Below are 5,857 nucleotides of genomic sequence, written 5' to 3'. Positions count from 1 at the left end.
CTCAATACAGGTAGAAAATATAGTGCAATACTATACTATACAGAGAGAACAAAATGAAAACAATTAACAACAATCACTGTATACTGTAGATATACCTCTGCCCACTGCTCCGGGTGTGTGTTCACAGTGTGTGTGTGTTCACTGCTCTGTGTGTGTGCACTTCGGATGGGTTAAATGCAGAGCACAAATTCTGAGTATGGGTCACCATACTTGACTGTATGTCACGTCACTTTCACTTTCAGTACAGTATGAATTAGTGCAAACAGAATATCAGGTTGCAGAATAATAGTGAGTCAGAGTCCAGTCAGTGTAGCTGATAGAGTGCAGTGCACACAGTATGAGGCTGCTGGTGTGTGTATGTGTGTGTGTGTGTGTGTGTGTGTGTGTGTGGTGTTACTGGTACGAGTTCAGTTCAGTCTGATTGCCTGTTGAAGGAACTTGTTTTGCAGTCTGCTGGTGCTGGTTCTGTGATAATGTCTGTCTGATGGTGATGTTGAGAGCAATCCATGGCTCGTGTGGCTGGAGTCTCTGACGGTCCTCAACAAAAGAAAAACCTTGCGTAGATGTCCTGGAGAGACAAAATCATTGTGTCAATTATATATTATTATTATTTAGAATTGTTGTAATGGACATACCATTGATTCCTGTTGAAGGTTGTTGGAGGTATGGGCTCTCAGTTGTGAAGTTTCTTTTATGGCCGTAACATCTGTGCAGTCACACAGCTGTTTGGGAATTCAGTCTTCACAGTTTCAGGCTGCAGCGCTGCATTTGGTGACCATTGACTCCTCCATCTCTGGCCTCAGACCCGCTTCTCTTTAGTCTGGAGTGAAGACAAATGTTCTCAGTACCAGCTTTCCTTCTACTGCAGTCTTTCTGTACAAGTAGAAAATAATAAAAACAGTCATAACAAATCAGTTATGTATTGAAAACTCATAGTACATATGAAGACTTCAGATGCAAAGGCATCTAAGTTCCACCTGAAGTTTTCTTCTAAAATTCTTCTTAGAAGAACATTTCATACAGAACTTAAAGGCTTTTGCATCTGAAGTCTTCATATACAACACATCTCGTTCTTCATTTCTCCATCAACTGACTTCATCCTCCTTCAAAAACTGTAAGTCCATAAGAAAAATAGTTTTGGTGAATACAGGTGCAGGTGTCAGTACTCACCATATTCAGTCATTTTCTGCCCAAATTCCAGAAATGATGCCCTGATGATTTGTTCATTCTAGGACTTATAAAAAGATGTATATGTGAAAAATGATAATTGCTGACTTGAATAGAGATCAACATCATATGCTGTACTAATGCATTGCTTGAATACAGACACATCAATGGGGATGAGCACCTTTTCACTCTTTTCTGTTTGGGCACAATAGAGCCATGTTCATTCCTCATCCCCAACAGGACTGATGTTCTTTGTGTTTTTGCTCTTCAGCTGTAAAACAAAAATATGTCTATTAACCCCATGTTTAATTACTATTGCTTATTACATATGAATTAAGACAGATATAATTAAGTAAATTCACCAAAAGATTCAGGTTAGAGGATTAAATGAATATTGATTACAATTTTCTACAAACCTTTCTTGGAGAGGGCTGATCATGACAGGAACTTGCTGAGCCACACTAGTAGACATTCAGTTGACAAACCTGAAAGAGGCCATCATGCAACCATCCGCTCTGTTTGTACCTTACAACAGAGCAAGAGAGAATGTGTGAGTGAGTGGAGAGAGTAAAGGACTAAGATGAAGACAAACAAGCAAAGAAAGGCAAAATCTTGCGTTTGAGTTTAACAAAATGAGAGGGAAGAAAGCTGTATCTTCAAGCTATATTATTCTCAATTATTTTCTACACTATAACATGCAGCAGGATTGTTGTAAGCAGTTTAAAGACCTCTTCATACCAAGGATGAGTCCATACTTAATGACACAGAGGAACAACATCAGTGGAATATATTTTCCAGCTGATGAACATTAAACAGCCAATCAAAATGCACATTTCAAAAGCTTGATCATTTAAAGTGGCAGACATCAACGTCGCTGCAGTGTGTATATTAATAAACATAACTTTATCATTGGTTGATGTTGGTGTGGATGCTAAAATAGTTATTGTAGTTACTATTCTTGGTGTGAACAGCCTTAAATGATCTAATTTGGCCAAATTAACTGAAGATCTGATGTGTCACATGACAAGTTACACAGCATTTCCTGACTTGCTTTTAAACAGACGTGTTCAATTAAAATCAACATGGAAATAAAGGCAGACTGTGAGGTGCGGACAGATATCATGTACTGTTAGAACGGGTTAAGACGGTGCTAATAAAGAATACAGTGGACTCAATATAAACTTTAGGATATAACGCTCTGACTACTTAAAATGGACACAGTCTGCATGAGAGCTGAGGCGATGGTCAATGACAGCAGGAGGAAAAGCTGGAGAGTACGCTTGTACAATATCATATGAATTTGCTGAAATTGTTTGAATTATTAATACTTTGACATAGCACAGGGTTTGTACTGATGGGGTCGTGAGGTATTTAAAAAAGTAAAAAACATAAAATTCGGTGCAAAATGTAACTGCAGTAAAGTTCTGTCGAGGTGCTCAGATCAACACAGACGTACCTCTGGAAATATCTGCCTTAGCAGCTTTTGGTCTTCTCCGTAAACACACAAGATGGTCAAATTCATCCCTCTCCACAAACAAGGTTTGACAGGCCCATGGTCTTCCTTTTCAGCTGGAATAAAGAAAAAGTAACAAGTTGTTGTTGTTTTAATACATACATGTTTAGACAGTGTGTTAGAAATGATCTGTGAACAAAATATTTGAAAGGAAGGACTATAGGGAAGGTTATTAACATAAAGTAAGGATAAATTAATTAAAGTAAATCAGTTATAACTACATATCTTCAACATTACCTGTGTCGAACCTTTGAAGGACTTCATCTTCACTGGAAACTTCTTCAAGTTGAGCTTCGAGTACAAGTTCCCTGTTAATACAAGAACTGATCAAAATCTGATTCTGAGCTGTGAAAATATGCCATGATGAACAAGAGAAAGAAAGAAAAATATGTGTGACTTATTTATGAATTACAGTTCAGAAAAATAGGAAAGGAAAATGAGAGAGAGAGAGAGAGAGAGAGAGAGAGAGAGAGAGAGAGAGAGAGAGAGAGAGAGAGAGAGCATCATAAAGAGCTGCTGGACACTGAATGTTGTTGTAGGAGCTGGAGATGTATGTGATATGAAGAAACTGCAAAACTGAAAAGAAAAAAAACACTGAATCACAATTACATTACAAAAAGGTATTAAAGGCATGGCAAATGTGTTACTTAACTAAAGAGTACACAATAAGCACAGTTACTGTGGTGAAAAGCATGGTAACGTGTTTATACTACAAATACCAAAGTAAAACTACAGTTATGACGGGAGATACATTGAGTTGTGGTTACTGAGGTTTTATAACACGTGACATGGTTCAGCGACATGTTACTATGGTAAAAACATGGTAAATGCGCGACTTTTACATGACCTCTTTCCACCACAGGCGAATTTCAAACGAATATCACAATGAAAACTAACTTTATAAAGCTGCAGATTTCGATTAAATGATTTGAACGTCAAACTGGTTTAATAGGACATACAGTGTCCAGTATCGATTTGAAAATAAAAACTCATATTATTCATAAACGATCGACTACTTTATGAGACGGGAGAAAACCTTACCTGTACATGTCTCGAAGTCATCTAAAATCCATATCATCAAAATCCACGAACATCTGGGAGAGTTTAAATCAAACAATTCAAAACGCAAATAGCGAACATGTTAAAATAAACCCACAATGCATTTAGGCGAAAGTTCATTTATCATACCTCCTGTTGCCAATAGGGGCGCTAATTTAGAGAACGCTCGTGTGGGTCGTATTTTTGGATAGTGACAAACGACCCATACGGTCGTATGAGTTGGAGGACTTGTTGGACTGACTGCTGGCAAGGGTGAGGGGTAAGGGATCCCCTGGGTGAATGATTGCTATTTTGCCAATCTTGACAGATGACATTGCTCTACTTGGTCAAACACAGAGAAGTCTACAGGACCTAATGCATCATCTGGACAGTGAGGCTTGACAGGTAGGACTTATTGCACCCAATATGAAGGTCATGCGCATTGGACACTACCAATCAAATGTCCCAAAATCTATCGGCCAACAACGCATTGGGGAAGTTGAACAATTTACATATTTGAGCAGTACAATCACAAGCAATGGAGACATTTGACTTCACTTGCCGGATCACTAAGGCTCTCTCGCTCTACATGCCATCATCATCCCGAAGGCAACACACACCTCAGAGACGTGGAAAGTGACAGCGAGCATTGAATAACGACTGAAGGTTTTCCACAAATGCTGCCTGCAACAAATTCTGCAAACATCATCCAGAAATCATATAACCAACAAAGAAGTATACTGTCACACATGGGCGTAGGTTTAAGGGGGGACGCTAGGTACTAGTCCCTATCAATATTTTGAGATGACAAATTTGTCCCCACCAGTATTTAGCAAGCTCATTTAAACTTCTATTTGTATTTTTGCACTGCTATTTGGATCGATTCTAACGGCCACGATGACAGTAAAAGAAACGCTGTAATTTGATTGGCGGCGGGGTATCTGACAGACTACTTTTGTGCTTGCACTAGCAGCGAGCGGGTGATGCACGCACTGTGTGTGTGTGTGTGTGTGCGCGCATGTTGACAACGCCGACAGTAAGTTACCAGGGCTGTCTCTCTGCCACATACAAAGGCCAGAGTAAAAACATTTAAATAATTCCGGGTTTTTTTTACCCTTTTTTTTACTTGTAGAGATGCCTTATGCAAAAGGGACAAAAGAAGCTTTTTCATAAAGCAGAGTCAGAGTGTAAGTAAGCAAAATAACTAGCTAGCCACACAAATAAACTAGCAGTAGTAAATGACCAGGCTTTCAAATGCAGATTCTACTGTGGAAAATAGTATAAACTGCTGATAGTATGTGTTACCCAGGATGATAGAATGCTACGTTAGCAAGTAACTGAATGTCAATTTAGAATCTTGCAGTCAACATAAACGTGAATCTACTGGAGGGTAAATAGTGTTTATAATAGAAAAATGTTATTATATTTATTTATTTAGATTTGTTTCCTTGTGGCAGAGTATTTTTTGTTAGTGTAAATACTAATGTACATAATAATTTATGTTAATAAATGTTTGGTTGTTCAGCATTACAGTCTCAGGTGTTTTATTTATTTATTTATTTTTTAAGAGTGCATTTTTGAGATTATACAGTTGTACTAGCTCTTTAGGGACAGTATACAGGATGGTATATCGGGGTCAGGGCACAATATAATAAGATGAAGTAGATTCACTTCAGTATTGTGATATTCTGTATTGCCAACAGTCTGAAATAAAAAGGGGGGGGGGGGTATGGGGGTGTCCCCACCAAAGCTGAGACCAAACCTACGCCCATGCTGTCACACCTCAAGTCGACCCCTAGTGGACATTGTCGCTAAGGGACATTTCTCAGAGACGGGAATAGGATGCCAAAACGGAAGCCTGGCTGCCCGAAGAGTACTTGGTGCAACACATTCATCAAAGACCTGAACACTGAGGGAGTATCTGTGATGACTGGGTGAAGGAGAAGCTGGAAACAAGTGCGAGTATGAATAAAGTTTTAATTAGAGACAGAAACCAAACAAACTGGAACACAAACAACGTTGGGAAGACGACACAGTCCAAGATGGTGGAAGGCGGAACACAGACATCCAAACGCAGAACAACACAGAAAGCAAAGCATAGTTAACCGACAAGAAACAACGCTCTCACAAACACAAGAC

General features: G+C 38.9%; 1 long non-coding RNA gene across 2 annotated transcripts; it reads right to left on the bottom strand.

The window, feature by feature from the left end:
• Positions 1-447: 447 nt before the first annotated feature.
• Positions 448-2,685, bottom strand: LOC113053783 (uncharacterized). 2 transcript variants are annotated; one of them, XR_003277311.1, is made up of 5 exons: positions 2,624-2,685; positions 1,584-1,692; positions 1,349-1,438; positions 636-820; positions 448-568 (listed from the first exon to the last, which is right to left on the bottom strand). It is a non-coding gene; the product is annotated as an uncharacterized LOC113053783 (long non-coding RNA). The 2 variants fall into 2 exon arrangements; XR_003277312.1 differs by lacking the exon at positions 1,349-1,438 and adding an exon at positions 1,171-1,234 and having other exon boundaries at positions 636-873.
• Between the last annotated feature and the right edge of the window lie 3,172 nt (positions 2,686-5,857).

Source organism: Carassius auratus, chromosome 34 (assembly GCF_003368295.1).
Source record: "Carassius auratus strain Wakin chromosome 34, ASM336829v1, whole genome shotgun sequence".
NCBI lineage: Eukaryota > Metazoa > Chordata > Actinopteri > Cypriniformes > Cyprinidae > Carassius > Carassius auratus.
The sequence above is the reverse complement of the archived record's forward strand: the minus strand, read 5'-3'. Positions and strand labels throughout refer to the sequence as shown.